A 16,752-nucleotide genomic window follows, 5' to 3' on the forward strand; every position below is an offset into this window, starting at 1 on the left:
GGTATCAGTACTTTACGTCACTATTTATTTAACTTGTAAATTTCTTTACACAAATATATGTACTTTCACTGTGTGAATATTTATTTATTTTTTGTTATTACGTTTTGAAAGGTTGAAAACTTTTTTGCCAAAATATTTTTTCAATCTTTCTAAACTTTTTTGGCTAAACTTTTTTATCTGAAATATTTTTTCAACAGACGTAACAAATGTTTTCAAAAAAGGTTTTCAAAAAGGTTTTCAAAAATAGGTACAAAAATAACATACATTTATAATAGTTTTGAAAGGTTTAAGTATTTTTATATATACTTGAGTAAAAAGTGTAGTCAGTACTTCAACTTTTACCAGAGTCTTTTTAAACATTAGTATCTGTACTTTTACTTGAGTGAAGGATGTGTGTACTTTTTCAATTTCTGCATTTGAATATATATTTATGATTTGTATACATGAGTATACAAATCATAGTATTGTAAAAAATACTTACACTTTGTGTGTGCGGTTCTCGAAATGTCAAATCTGCTATTCAACGTGTTGAATCTGCATTTGTCGATTAAGTAATACTTTTTTTCCAATTAACTTTATTAGAACGCGTTCATTGCTTCTTCTGATGACACAATTTTGAGAATTTTGTTTCCATTTCCGCGTTCCACAAACAAAGCTTCTGCTCTGCATACAAATATCTCCTGATCCTCTCAAGTCCCCGGCTAAGATATCCACACTAGGCGGCAGTGTTCTCTACAATGTTGGGTGATTTTGCGTTAGTATGAATCGTTAACTACTACTGCAACCGCAGAACTAGATGGTATGGCCAGAAAATGTCTAATATGGGGAGAACTGCCACTCTCGGGAAACTTCCGGGTTCTGAACTGGTTGCAGTTCCACTCTGGTTCCATATGAGGGATTATCTTGGAATGATACACACAATCACATATGGGTGGCCAATTCTAGGGGACAAGTTGGAATGAATTTACATTAACAGAGCTGCCAACTCTCACGGTTTTGCCGTGTGACACACACATTTCAACCATTTCTCACGCTCTCACGCCACACATTGTATATCTCACGCTGAAAAGGCAACGCCAAACAAGTAGCCAAACTAACATTGTAAACAGTAACGGACGAGGCGCAGGTTAACGGATTATAGCAACATTGACGCGCAAACAGCCGTGTAAACTCGCCTGGGGGGGTGAAGCTCGCGACAGCTCGCCGTGGGGGGTGGGGTGCTACCAAATCTCACGCCAAGGTTTTTGGAAAAGTTGGCATCCCTGCATTAATTTAAATAAACCTTGCTTGTGAATCGTTAGAGGTATGGCTAGCGTTAGTTGTAGCCAGAGCCTTAGGAAAAGAGAGTTGCAACACTCCCATAGGCTTCCATTGTAATCGAAGAATGCGGAAGTAATGCTTGTCATGGGCCGACCCATAGTTCCAAACGTTGTGTAATTCCATCGTTCAACCCCATTTGTTTTCAGTGTTTCCAAAGCACCTTAGCTGGTATGTAGATCAAATTACTGATTTTTTTTCTTCATATTTAAACACAGTAAATAGTGGTAATAGTAAAATAGTAAATATTTTTGTGGCAAAAAGTTAAGCTAACGGTGGCTAACTTGATAGCCACAGTCAATGACGCTACTTACGTCACCAACGTCACGAAAACTTGCGTGACTACCTCTAGCAGAACATTAGTTTAGCAGCTCGTTAACTTCTGGGAGATAGCTAAGCTAACTGCTTTACTGCAAGGCAGCTGCAGAAACGCCACAAGCAAAGAGGCCAGGGTGATAACTATTTACTAATTTTACTTTGTGATATGACACACAATTGTGACGTGTAATGTACAATATAAGTTGATTTTATTAAGGAAGTACATCCACTTTCGGAAACAGTAGTCTACTATGTCACTGAAGTATTAGCATCATGACATTAGCCTCTGTTGCCCGGGCAACACATACTACAGTGGTCTATGATGCATCTGTTTTCAATCGTTAAAATAAACATTCCTCATAAATACATTTTCGTTGTAGGATTTATTATGACATTACATTACAAGTAAACGATTTGTGGGTGAAATTATCATTACCTGTGGTTTCAAACCAGTGTTGCTCACTGCAACGCTGTAGCCTACGCGAGACACTACAAAAACATCTACACATCTGTAGGAAGTCAAACGGCGACAGAACATGTTCGGCACTCCCCTTACTTAAATCAAAAGTCTAACTACTAACCTTAACTTCATTGCCACAGCCTAAACTTTGTCAATCTGTTCATGAAAATAATTAATTTCAGGCTAAACCGTACAAAGGAACGTTAAATCAAATTCAACCAACGCAATCGCTACCAAGACGAACGAACACAGGAGTAGTCTAGTACTGTACTGTACAATTTACCGGCGGTTATATCGCACTTGGCGTTGTTACTGACAATGATCGCTACCAGTGAGCTTTTTATGAAAGCGATTTTCCACTAAATAAATGTCAAGCTTATTTACGTTTTTGGGGGCATATTTTCAGTTAGCAGATGGTACTGTTTGAATCGCGATTCCATCTTCTACTGCCGGTAACGTCGTAGAATAATCTTCAAAGGGGGTTCTTTATTCATGAATGAATGCAATATGAGTAGGCTAAATGCCTTAAAATATCACGAGAAGGGAAAAACTTAAAAGGACGTTTAAGTCATAGAGATTAGGTCAATTTTTACACAGGTCTGCCAAATTTATTCGTTTTGATTCAACGATGAGGCTGCCTCTTGCAGGGGAAATGAGAAGACATCTATTTCATTCTACACTTCACTCGTATTTTCAGTTGTAAATGAGCAGCAAAAAAAATATTTTAAATCTATGTAATCTTTATAAATAATAAGTATGCATTTTTATATAAAATATACAGAAATATCAGTTGTAAAAATGTCATCCAAAAACGGACCCCTGTGCAACCGACGCAAGCAAGCACACCCTATAATTTCCCCAGAAATTGTACCCTCTCTAGTTTTAGTTTAAAGGTATGTGAGTGTAATGATGTGTAATTCATGTAATTTGACATGGATGCGATGAGAGAAAGAATGACTTGCAGATAGTATTGAGATGTGTAGGAGAGGAGATATTATTGAGATGTGTAGGAGAAGAGATAGTATTGAGATGTGTAGGAAAGGAGATAATATTGAGATGTGTAGGAGAGGAGACAGAGGGGGACTTAGAGAGAGGGTGGAGGTGAGTAACTACTTGGCTGTGTTCCTCCATCCCAACACATTCCTCTCCTGGGGGTCCAGTATTTATAGCATTCGCTTTACCCACAAACTATCCATTTAGGGAGGCAATGATATAACCCTCCACAGGGCTATTAAACAGGTGAGGGAAGGGAGAGGGGGAGGGGGAGGGGGAGGAGGGAGGAGGGAGGGAGGAGAGGGAAAAGGAATCATCAGTTTGAGTTGAACCCTGCTGGATAATATTAACACAGCCTCAAACGTATTTACTACCCGAGAATGAGCATCCATCTTATCCAGGGAGCGTGCTGAAGGGAGTGGCTAGAATTACACTGTGACTTATGAACGGCTGTGGAGAGTTTGTCCTTTTTAGGAGCTGTTGGTATCTCAAACAAACTGGAGACCCCAGCCCTCTGCAACCAGCCCTCTGCACCCAGACCTCTGCACCCAGACCTCTGCACCCAGCCCTGTGCACCCAGCCCCCCTCGGGGCAGCGGCACGGCCAGCCCCCCTCGGGGCCGCGGCGGGTCGGCAGCGCGGCCAGGAGGGATGAGGCTCGGGAGGAGAATTACTCCTCAGAACAAAAACCCATAAAAGGTTATCTCTCACCACCAGAGGAGAGGGTCTGGCATGTTTATATTGAGGGTCTGGTGAACACACGCGCACACACACACACAGATATCTGGAGGTGTTGTTTGTTCCAAAACTCAGACGATAAAGAGAGAGTTGGAAATCATTCATTTCACTAGACGTGTGTGTGCATGCAAACCTTCATACACACACCCTGTAATTTTTCCTGTCTGCCAGAGCCTGACGGTTGGTGTTTATCAATGTAACCTTCAGTACGTGAACGTAGAAGTATTTGGTTCTGCTCCTCTGCCCTGCCAAGCTCGAAACCTGCCTGCCTTCTCACGTGTGAGAACCGGACCTGGACCCCTTCTGTTACCATGTCAACAGCGTCGTGCATCGCGTTTCACGGATAAACGCTTAGAAAGTATATGCATGGACACAGTCGATGTGAGTTAATGTTTCAACATTTTAATTTCCCCATCTCTTGAGGTTCCTGTGTTCGCGAGGGCTTCACATGTATTCTTCCCGTTTCCCCAACGGATTGTTGAGGCCGTCCCTGCCTATCTGCGGCCCGTAAGAGGATTTGATATGAAGACAGAGCGGTCGTAATCCCCAAGTAAACTGTCTTAGAGGAATCATTATAGAAACAATTTTCCCTTAATCTTTTTCAAATCTACTTTTATTCAAATCAAATTACGCACACTGGGATTACAGACCACAGCGCGACCTGCTTCGACCTATTTGACTCTTTGAGTGCTGAGAACAATAGCCTACAGTGCACGTAGGTCTACCAGGACATCTAGCACAGCTGAGCCGGTCCGCTGGAATGACGCACAACACAGAAAAATAGAACTATAGTCTTCTGAATGATGTAAAATAAAAAATAAAGGAATGGATTTTCCAACCGCCGTCAGACTGCGTTAAGATTGTTGTTGCTTTTTGAAATAGCGAACACTAGGGGTTGAACTCAAACTCGCTGTAGAGGTAGGCTAGTCTACCGCTCACCGCCTTGTCTCCCTCCCTGCCTTACTCGAAACAGTGCGAGCGTCACAACGCTACAGTTTTACGACTAACGGGAACGGTGGTTGTCTTCGGAGCATAGATTTTCTCTTTGTCCCGTGGAGGAATCATCGAAGATTACGTCCACTACCGGGGCGTCTGGCGGAGCATTACCCAGGTAGGCTCAGGACGGCAGGGAGACTAACATTTAAAAACAAGTGTGTTATGACACCGCAGGTGGTTTTAAAGAAGCCGATCTTAACGTCGCGTGTGAGCTAGATAAAGAGACCACTCTGTGCAGAATTAAGAAATAAAGCCGCAAATGTTTTTGGACTGGCCGTGATTTATTAAACTTAACGTCTTAATTGCGAAGGATTGAGACAAGACCAGAACATTGACGGATAACATAACAAAGTTCTCGGAACATTGACATTCAGAGAAATGTCCTGCATGAAGCAAACAGCCCAGGTATGTTGGCCCAGTGTACATTAAACTTGCAACAACATGTAGTCTAAATGAGTGAACAGCGCGTGAACTGTTGTCAGTTTCTTCCCTAGACGTTTCACCGACATTGACGGAGCCGCACCACGGTAATTACAGCCGATCCGAAGTTATTAATGATACAGCCTAATTAGGCCTCATTGATTAGAAACCCTACTTTTCAACTGGAATTATTAATGTAGGCTAATGATGTTGGCTAAATCTGAAATATCACTATAAAGCATATCATTGATGTACAACTAGGTTACAGTATCATAATTCAGGCAAGTTGTGCTGAAAAATAGCCTTGAAGGCGGTGTTTACAACAACAAGTAAGAAGGATGTATAGTTTTGCGCGCGGGACCCCATGCCAGTCCAAGCGCTGAGCTGTACCTCAGAGCGAGCTCACCTTGGTCAGTGCTCTCAGTCTAGCTCCTGGTTAACGGTAGCCTAGGTTTTCCCAAAACAACGTCTATTCAACAGAGATCCTGAGCAGATCTCTGGCTGACTACATATCAGCGTGGGTGTGTGGAAGTCCTCATGATCTTTTTGCCAGCTCTTCATTCTTCACCTGGAAGAAAAACCTGCCACCCTGCCTGTCACCCTGCCCCTGTATGTTTCCCTTGTTCTGTTTCCCTTCCTCCCCCTCCCATCCTCACCCCTCCTCTCACCCCTCCTCTCCTCCCTGGTCTCCATCTCTTCATTTCTCTCTGTCTTGCTCTGGTCCCAGAGGACTTGGGTGGGCAGATTATCTGTTTCTCACTCCATCTCTCCCTCCTCCCCCTCCCTCACACACACACACACACACACACACACACACACACACACACACACACACACACACACACACACACACACACACACACACACACACACACACACACACACACACACACACACACACACAGACTTTGCTACAGTGAAGCGAAGCATTTTTTGCCTGACTAAGAATACTCAGCAAAAGATAGCAGGCGTTTTTAGACATGATTGAGTGGTTCACCAACAGCACTAACATCAAATCTGATTTGATTTAAAGGACACACACACTCTAATATAAAAACCTTTCATAATCATCCACTCAAACACCATGTTCCTTCATCCTCAGTTTATATAGAAATTGCATTGCAGCAATAAAGGTGTGCAGATTTCTCTCCTCTGCCTCTCCCCCTTCCTTCTCCCTTGCCACACCCATTTCTCATGGCAGCTCTGATTGGCAGAGCTCTTAATTGTGAACTCCCTTCTATGAATCATTGATGTTCGTCTGGCTAAGTGGGATGATGAAATATTAACAGTGTTTCGTGGAGGTCTATTTTGAAGCGTGTTTGGTCGGATGCCAGTCTGAGAGGAGATCAGACGTCTGGTTTAGTGGTTTGGTTTGACTTGAATTGTTGAATGTTTTCACTTTCATGTAAGTCTTATTTTAAAATACCTGCTGAACCCTGCTGGACTCTGTGTAGAGTCCAGTCTTAGTTTGTGTTAATCTATCCCAAAACATGTTTAGCACGCATTCTTGCCAGTAGACTCACCCACACACATTTGCTGACTACGCACGTCCGATTAGACTGGGCTAAGGTGTATGGTACGGGTGTGTATGATCTGTGTGTGCGTGTGTGTGTGTGTGTGTACGTGTGAATTGGAGGAAGGCATGGTGTCCTCCCACACCTGGTACAGAACCAAAATAGAAGCTGGAGTCCAGATGAAGCAGTCATTTTGACAGGCATTTGGAAACTCTCTCCCTCTCTCTCCTCTCTCTCCTCTAACACACAACCTCTCTCCCTCTCTCCTCTAACACACAAACTCTCTCCCTCTCTCTCCTCTAACACACAACCTCTCTCCCTCTCTCCTCTAACACACAAACTCTCCCTCTCTCTCTAACACACAAGTTGTGCTTTGCTATCTTTTTCTGTCTCTGACACACAGTCACACACGATAAGTGAATAAAGATGAACCTTCCACAGTGTTTGAATAATGGGTTGTTTGTGTGTATTCCTAGGTAGTGTGTGTTGCGAGGATTTATGTGTGTGCTTCCAGGTTCTGTGTGTGTTGCTAGGTTGTTTGTGTTACCAGATTGTGTGTTGCAGGATGTTTGTATTAAGTACATTATTATATAAATATTATAATTATATACATTTTACATTTAGTCATTTAGCAGACACTCTTATCCAGAGCGACTTACAGTAAGTACAGGGACATTCCCCCGAGGCAAGTAGGGTGAAGTGCCTTGCCCAAGGACACAACGTCATTTTGCACAGCTGGGAATCGAACTGGCAACCTTCAGATTACTAGCCCGACTCCCTCACCGCTCAGACATCTGACTCCCTGACTCCCCCATTTTAGTAAAGTATTGGGTCCTTTTGATGACCCCGTCCCATCAGCCTGAGAAGTAGCCCCACTCTGATGAGCTCTGCTCTCAGGAGCCTTCATACCACCCTACTTACCTCGGGGGGAATGTCCCTGTACTTACTGTAAGTCGCTCTGGATAAGAGCGTCTGCTAAATGACTAAATGTGAATGTCAATGCTGAGAGGGACAGGAAGCTGTCATGAGCAGCCTTCACTCCTACTGTGTGTTAAAAGCATGTGGTTGCACCCCATGTCTCCGCTGAGATGTGATGACAGTACACAGGACAGCATGCTGCTCCCCCTGACTGGCTCGGAGACGCCGTGTGGAAACATGAATATTAGAGACACACCTCTCATCTCATTTCCATGTTCTCACCACTGGGTCGCATCAGGAACCAGGGACCTTCAGGGAGAAAGGGTGTTCCTGAAATAATCATCTCTCCCCCCCGTCTCTCCCTGTCTCACTCTCTCTCTCTCCGTCCTTGTCTCTCAGCAGCTTATGAGAGGAGTGTTGGTCCTCCTGGCTGTGTGCCCTATCATCACCACCACAGTCTGTAATCAGCGTTCAGCTGTGCGGCTGTTTTGCGTGGTCTGACAGGGTATAGGCTGACGAGCCAGCACAGCAGGCCCCTGCACTGCATGTGGAGCTGATGAATACCACATACTCCCTTTGATCAGTGGAAAAGACATGTGAGTGTGTGTGTGTGTGTGTGTGTGGTAATCATCTCTGATAACAGGTATGTGGGCAGCAGTCTGGTTGAGTGAACTGAACATCCTGACCTGAGGGAACCTGAGAGGTTCATTATGAATCACCCCCGAGAGAGCTCTCTATCTCTCTTTCCCCCCCTCTCTCCCCTACCCCCTCTCTCCCTCCCCTCTCCCCCCCCCCCCAGTCGTCTCACACCAGCTCGCCCCCCCACGTCTTCTAGATCATTCCTGTTTAGCCCGGAGACACAGCAGGACAATTTCAGGTCATTTTTCTTCTGTTTTGTTTGCTGCAATACTCTACTCTGTGTGTGTGTAGGAGTGTTTGTGCGTGTGTGCGTGTGTGTATGTTTATTTACCCGGGCGCTGTATGACATTTGTTCATTCAGGAGAATAACTAGATTCTGCCATGTTTTTGAAGCCGTTTGATTTGCATAGTAACATCAGCAGGAGCCGAATTCTGATGCAGGAGGGAGGGAGCTAGGGGAGAGGGAGCTAGGGGAGAGGGAGCTAGGGGAGAGGGAGCTAGGGCGGGAGGGAGGGAGCTAGGGGGGGAGGAAGGGAGCTAGGGGGGAGGGAGGGAAGGTGCAGTCAATAACACTTTGTGTGGCCAGTCTGAGCTGTAAGGAGTGTCCTGGTTTACGAGGTGTGGCTGTGACGTTCCTGTCTGGGGGCACGGTCCGTCTCCTGGTTTCCAGGGTTACAGTGTGTGTCAGCGATCGTAGCTGCTGCCAGGCTCAGCGACCCCTCTCCGTCCTCCTGACCACCTGATGTTTCAGACGTGTGATCTCTGCCGCGTGCCAGCCGCTGGGAACAAGGACCAGGAACAGGAAGGACGCTGTGAGACCAGGATTACAGAGACCTGAAACCAGGATCTCCGCAGGCGGCCTGGCCTAGCCCGGCCAGGCCTAGCCCTGGCTTGGCTCCTTCTGTTGAACTGTGTCTAAAAATAGCTGACATTTCCCAGTGGCTGGACCCTGCGGCTGTGTGCTAGTGAGATGCATGCTGGTCTTGACAGGAACGTGAGGGAGGCTGGTTCAGAGGCAGGAATGCCGGACATGGCTTCACCTGTCGTGTTTAGAAGAGGGAGCTCTCCCCTGACACCTGAAGAGACGTTTCTCACCTCGTCTATGCAGGTATGCACACGCATTGATATATGAGGCTGTTGATCTGTTGAATAAAGTAAATCACAGCTTTCTAAATGTCTGTTCACTGGTAGAACTCTGGGAGAGAGTGTTAACCCTAACCCTAACCTCCTCTCTCTCCCTCTCTTTTCTCAGTCAACAGATATGCTATAATTATGTTTTACCACATTCTCATCACAAGAACTGCCACAGCGATGCACACACACACACACACACACACCACTGTGTTCTCTCCTGTGTCGTGCGTACAGTATGTCATTGTAATGAGGTGACAGATGTGTTTGTGTGTCTCGGCTCTGAGTGGTTTAGTCGCTGCTTGTGTGTCGGCTTCATGTGCAGTTAGGATTCACACCCCATCTACATTTACATGTTAGTCATTTAGCTTCAGATGCTGTGTGTGTGTGTATGTGTATGTGTGTGTGTGTGTGTGTATGTGTGTGTATCCACATTGGAAGGTGGGAGGTGAGGAGGGGAGGATGTGGTGGTGTGTGTGTGTGTGTGTGTGTGTGTGTGTGTGTGTGTGTGTGTGTGTGAGAGAGAAAGTGGCTACACTCTAGTTGGGTATGTGTGTGTGACTATTCTCTAGTTGTGTGTGTTCATTCTATATTTGTGTGTGTGTGTGTGCACTGTAGCTAGTGATCCTGCACTTCTCCCTATTCACCAGCAGAGGTCAGTAGCTCCTCCTGAGTCAACACACACAGATTTACATTTAGTCATTTAGCAGACACTCTTATCCAGAGCGACTTACAGTAAGTACAGGGACATTATCCCAGACACACACACAACTATAGAATGAACACACACAACTAGAGAATAGTCACACACACATACCCAACTAGAGTGTAGCCACTTTGTCACCCTCACACACACACACACACGCACACACGCACACACACACACACACACACACACACACACACACACTCTACCACCATAGCATGTGTTGAACTGGATGATTAAAGGTTAATGGATTGTACAGCAGTGAGACTCTGCAGTAATCGTGTCCTAATTAGCCCTCATTCATATCTGCTGTCCCGGCGCTTGCTGCTCCTTCAGCCTCTCCTAACAATTAGCCTCTCGTCTCTCCTGTCAGGAGCTCTACTTCCAGGGTCCTGGAGGGACTAGGAAGTAGGGCGGAGGAGTCACTCTGTGGTCAGGCCCTGGGGCACGTATCCCTCCACACAGTCACAACCTTGGAACTGTTGAGTCACTCTCCTCTTCTCCTTTCGACATGGCTCTTCCTGTCTCTTCTGTCTCTCCCCTGTCTCTCTCCTCTCTCCATCTCTCCATCTCTCCATCTCTCCATCTCTCCTCTCTCCTCTCTCCTCTCTCCTCTCTCCTCTCTCTCCTCTCCTCTCTCCTCTCTCCTCTCTCCTCTCTCCTTCTCTCCTCTCTCCTCTCTCCTCTCTCCTTCTCTCCTCTCTCCTTTCTCCTTTCTCTGGTCCACCCCCCAGTCTCTGTCTCTGGCCTTCATCTGTCACTCTGCGTCAGAGTTCTGTGCATACATTATAGCCTGACCAATGACATTTCACTGAGCTAATTCGACATGACACATGATTGGCCAAAACATCATCTTCCCTGAAGGTTGTGCTTCATGGCTGTGAGTGGGTACTGGTGACATTATGGAAGTCTGTCTGCAAAAGGCTGTGTGTGTGTGTCTGAACGTCTACATGCATGTGTGTGTGCATGTTTGAGTATTTGTGTGTGGTGTGTGTGTGTGTCATGTTATTTTAACATCTCAAGTGAATATGAGTCTTAATGTGAAAGCTGAATGGCTGGAGGATCAAAAGCCTGGGGCAGGGAGAGAGAGAGAAAGGGGAGAGAGAGGTTGGTGAGTAGGAAATATGAGAGAACACATTAGCATGCTTAATTTACCCCGCTCCGGCAATCGTCCTTCCCCCCTCCATCCATCCCTCCCTCATCCCTCCTTCCTCCCCCCTCCATCCATCCCTCCCTCATCCCTCCTTCCTACCCCTCCATCCATCCCTCCCTCATCCCTCCTTCCTCCCCCCTCCATCCATCCCTCCCTCATCCCTCCTTCCTCCCCCCTCCATCCATCCCTCCCTCATCCCTCCTTCCTCCCCCCTCCATCCATCCCTCCCTCATCCCTCCTTCCTACCCCTCCATCCATCCCTCCCTCATCCCTCCTTCCTACCCCTCCATCCATCCCTCCCTCATCCCTCCTTCCTCCCCCCTCCATCCATCCCTCCCTCATCCCTCCTTCCTCCCCCCTCCATCCATCCCTCCCTCCTCCCTCCTTCCTACCCCTCCATCCATCCCTCCCTCATCCCTCCTTCCTCCCCCCTCCATCCATCCATCCCTCCCTCATCCCTCCTTCCTCCCCCCTCCCTCCCCCCTCCCTCCCTCCTCCCTCCCCCCTCCCCCCTCCCTCCCCCCTCCCCCCTCCTCTTGACTCTGGGAGAAGCACTTCTATCTATTGGAAGTTTAAAATAAAGTTTTCCAGGAGCTTTACGGGTTGTGGGTGTTTGTCAGCGTGTGTGTCTTTGCTTCTTTGTGTGCGGCTGTGTGTGTGTGTGTGTTTTAGCAGCAGGTGGGTGATTAGTAAAGTGTAAGCCTTCGAAAATCATCTCCCATCATGGACATTGAAAGGCCATTATTCCACACTTACTGTATAGATTTTGACCTAATTCATGTCAGACTAAGCTTTCCTGACCCTCAGGGGGAGAAAGGGAGGTGTGTGTGTGTGTGTGTGGTCTCCTGCCTAGTTACAGATAATGGGAGTGTCTTCTTCCTCGCCTTCTCAGAAGCTGTGAGGAGAGAAAGCTGACCTTTATATAAAACAATGTTCTCCCAAACTCACTCCCCTTTTCTCTTTTCTCTCTGTGTCTCTGTTTCATTCTCTCCATCTCTCATCACACAATTAGATATTTCTTCACTGACATGACGAATCTCATAGGATTTCCAAATAAAACATGAATAATTAAACATGGAAAATAAACATGGTTTAGAGAGGCACTCATGATATTATTTGATGCACTCAGGATGCTTATTTCTCCCGTCCCCTCCTCCCCTCTCCTCCTCTCCTCCCCTCTCCTCCCCTCTCCTCCTCCCCTCCCCTCCCCTCCCCTCTCCTCTCCTCTCCTCTCCTCTCCTCTCCTCTCCTCTCCTCTCCTCTCCTCTCCTCTCCTCTCCTCCCCTCCCTCCCTCCCCCCTCCTCTCCTCTCCTCCCCCCTCCTCTCCTCCCCTCCCTCCCTCCCTCCTCGTGTTTCGATGACCAGCTCCACTTTAAAAGCTGCCTCAATCACAGTGCCTCGGGGGGAGGGGGGGGGGAGAAAGTGACAGAGAGACAGCATTTCTAACACTCTGGTTGAGGGTGTGTGTGTTAGTGTGCGTGTGTGTGTGGAGGCAGCTGGAACACGTCAGGACATGGCTGTCATAATCGTTCGTTGTGGCTCAGATCACTTCCTCTAATCGCACGCCAGCGTGAGTCACTGTCACCGGACACACCATCCACACGCCCACACACACACACACACCATCCACACACACACACACACACACACACATACACCTTACACACGACACACACCTTACACACACACATACCGTCCACACACACACCATCCACACGTCCACACACACACACACACACACACACATACACCTTACACACACACACATACCGTCCACACACACACCGACACACAGCGTGTCAGTGGAACAGTGACAGCTTCATGTCATCATGGAGCTGATGGGGAGAGCTGTCTGGAGAGACCAGCTCTGAGTGGAGACACCTGATGATCTCTCTCTGTCTCTCCTCTCTGGCTCTCCTCTCTCTGTCTGTCCTCTCTCTGTCTCTCCTCTCTGTCTCTCCTCTCTCTGTCTCTCCTCTCTGGCTCTCCTCTCTCTGTCTGTCCTCTCTCTGTCTCTCCTCTCTGTCTCTCCTCTCTCTGTCTCTCTCCTCTCTGTCTCCTCTCTCTGTCTCTCCTCTCTCTGTCTCTCCTCTCTCTGTCTCTCCTCTCTCTGTCTCCTCTCTCTGTCTCTCCTCTCTCTGTCTCTCCTCTCTCTGTCTCTCCTCTCTCTGTCTCTCCTCTCTCTGTCTCTCTCCTCTCTGTCTCCTCTCTCTGTCTCTCTCCTCTCTGTCTCTCTCCTCTCTGTCTCTCTCCTCTCTGTCTGTCTCCTCTCTCTGTCTCCTCTCTCTGTCTCCTCTCTCTGTCTCCTCTCTCTGTCTCCTCTCTCTGTCTCCTCTCTCTGTCTCCTCTCTCTGTAGGTTTGTTCTGGTATCAGTATTTACCTTCACTATCCAATTTCCTGACAACTTTTTACTATAAGGGCTTACATTTTGTACACAAATATCTGTACTTTCTACTTCTTACATTTTCAAGCCAGGCTCGTTATTTTAGTTTTTTTTAATCTCTATTTGGTAGCATGATCTCTCTCTCCTCTCCTTTCACTGTGTGTGAAAAAGGTTTTGAAAGGTTGAAAAAATATTTTTGAAAGGTTGAAAAAATATTTTCGAAAAAAGGTTTAGATTAAAAAAGTTTGCATCATTGATAAGTACTTGATGAGGACTCGATTGTGCTTTACTCTACTCTGTTATGGGCTTCTCGGTTCTCCTCTCTCCTCCTCTCTTCTTTCACTGTGTGTGTGAAAAAAAGTTACTCTAAAAAAAGTTTTGACAGGTTCACATTTTATTTGGGGGGGGAAACCTTTTGAAAAAAAAAAAATGTTTAAAAAAGAAAATCAAAAAAAGTTTCTAAAGGTTGACAAAAATATTTTCAAAAAACCGAAAGTTTGAAAAGTTAAAATAAAAATGTTTATATCATTGATGAGTACTTGATGAGGACTCTACTATACTCTACTGTATTCTATTGTACTTTGCTCTGCTTTACTCTGTTTAAGACTTCTCTGTTTTCCACTCTCCTCCTCCTTTCACTGTGTGAAAAAAAGTTCCAAAAAGGAACTTAAAAAGTTAAGGTTAAAAAATATTTTCTAAATTCAAGAAAGCTTAGAAAAAGCATTTAGGAAAGGTTGAAAAAATATTTTCGAAAAAAAGTTTAGAAAGGTTGAAAACATTTTCACAAAAAATGTTTAGAAAGGTTAAAAAATATTTTATAAATTCAAGAAAGGTTATAAAAAATATTTTGGTAAGGTTGAAAAAAGATTTTCGATTTTTGTTTTCAAAAGGTTGAACAAAATGCACTGCATGTCTGTCTTTTTGTATTGATATATGAGGTCCGGTTACCAGCGCAATACTAAAACAGGTAGTAATAATGGCTACGTTTCACTTAATTATATGTCAGAACCCACACTTTACTTTAACTTGAGTGAGAAATTGTAGACAGCACTTCAACTTTTACCAGTCTTTTTAAACATGAGTCTCTGTACTGGAGTGAAAGATGTGTGTACTTTTCTCTTCATAAACATCTCTCCCCCCTCTCTGTCAGGAGCAGGTCATGTGACTTGGTGTTTCCCGCTAAGAAGGTGACCAGGACAGAGGTCAGCTCAGCTCCTCAGAGGAAGCATGGCTCCTGAGGACCTGGAAGGATCTCCAGAATCCAGCTGAACACTCAACCACCAGATCCACCAGAACAGTAACCAGGCAGGTCTGTGCGTTGGTGTTTATTCTCGTGGTTTCAGCTCCTCTCTGTCCGTGACTGTAGATCCAGGCTCTAGATATCCAGGCTCTAGATATCCAGGCTCTAGATATCCAGGCTCCAGATATCCAGGCTCCAGATATCCCAGTGGAGATGTTATTCACCGTCATGGAGCATCATGTTCCCCTAACCCTAACCCTGTTCCATCTATATCTGTCAGAAATGAAGCTTGGCTCTCAGACTCTTCCTCAATCTCCTGGGAAGGAAGGCTTATAATACTTGGGAATGAACTGTGACTTGGATGTGAAAGTGAAGTGCCCAAAAAGAACATTGAACAAACTTGCATACACATGACACACACACACAAGCACACACACAATGTAGGTGTCATGGTGACCTAGATGACCAGCACACTAACTCATCATTTATCTAAGAATAACATCTACCTGTCTCTCTTTCTCCCTCCTCCTCTCTCTCCTCTCTCCTCCTCCTCTCTCTCGGTCTCTCTCTCTCCCTGCTCCATACAAAGCACCAAGCTCTCTGCTCTCCTTCTCTTATCAGCCCAGCATGACTGCCTGCAGATGACCAGGGTGTGTGTGTGTGTGTAGATGACCAGGGTGTGTGTGTGTGTGTGCAGATGACCAGGGTGTGTGTGTGTGTGTGTGTGCAGATGACCAGGGTGTGTGTGTGTGTGTGCAGATGACCAGGGTGTGTGTGTGTCTGTAGATGACAGGGAGAGGTCTTGAGAGCAGGTCAGTATCATCATCACCAGTCGATCATTAAACCCTGATCTCATATATTTCCTTCTGAAGCTCACAGCTGCTGGTTTCATCTCACACAATTAGGTCCGTGTTGTCTTACTTCCTGCACTGCTACACACACACACACACTCTCAGGTGTCTGTATCAGTGTCTCCTGGCCTCGTCCGTCCAGCTCAGATGAACCTGCAGGAGCACTTATAGAACAGAACCAGAAATTTAACCTTTCCATTCTGTGTGTATTTCCTGTAGTGCCACACATACACAGTACATATGAAGGGAGGGCATGTGGAGATGCGGTGACAGAGGCTGGAGACCAGGCCTCCTCTCCTCGTCTGGCCAGGCCTCCTCTCCTCGTCTGGCCAGGCCTCCTCTCCTCGTCTGGGCAGGCCTCTTCTCCTCGTCTGGCCAGGCCTCCTCTCCTCGTCTGGGCAGGCCTCCTCTCCTCGTCTGGCCAGGCCTCCTCTCCTCGTCTGGGCAGGCCTCCTCTCCTCGTCTGGCCAGGCCTCCTCTCCTCGTCTGGGCAGGCCTCCTCTCCTCGTCTGGGCAGGCCTCCTCTCCTCGTCTGGGCAGGCCTCCTCTCCTCGTCTGGCCAGGCCTCCTCTCCTCGTCTGGGCAGGCCTCCTCTCCTCGTCTGGGCAGGCCTCTTCTCCTCGTCTGGGCAGGCCTCCTCTCCTCGTCTGGCCAGGCCTCCTCTCCTCGTCTGGCCAGGCCTCCTCTCCTCGTCTGGCCAGGCCTCCTCTCCTCGTCTGGGCAGGCCTCCTCTCCTCGTCTGGCCAGGCCTCCTCTCCTCGTCTGGCCAGGCCTCCTCTCCTCGTCTGGGCAGGCCTCCTCTCCTCGTCTGGCCAGGCCTCCTCTCCTCGTCTGGCCAGGCCTCCTCTCCTCGTCTGGGCAGGTCTCCTCTCCTCGTCTGGGCAGGCCTCCTTTCCTCGTCTGGGCAGGCCTCCTTTCCTCGTCTGGCCAGGCCTCCTCTCCTCGTCTGGCCAGGCCTCCTCTCCTCGTCTGGG

General features: G+C 46.9%; 1 long non-coding RNA gene across 1 annotated transcript; it reads left to right on the forward strand.

Annotated features, from left to right (window-relative positions):
- Nucleotides 1–4,117: 4,117 nt before the first annotated feature.
- On the forward strand, nucleotides 4,118–14,996 carry LOC134028252 (uncharacterized). Its single transcript, XR_009931508.1, has 4 exons — nucleotides 4,118–4,936; nucleotides 5,132–5,226; nucleotides 14,838–14,858; nucleotides 14,895–14,996. It is a non-coding gene; the product is annotated as an uncharacterized LOC134028252 (long non-coding RNA).
- The last annotated feature ends 1,756 nt before the right edge of the window (nucleotides 14,997–16,752 follow it).

This window comes from Osmerus eperlanus, chromosome 10 (genome assembly GCF_963692335.1).
Source record: "Osmerus eperlanus chromosome 10, fOsmEpe2.1, whole genome shotgun sequence".
NCBI classification, from domain to species: domain Eukaryota; kingdom Metazoa; phylum Chordata; class Actinopteri; order Osmeriformes; family Osmeridae; genus Osmerus; species Osmerus eperlanus.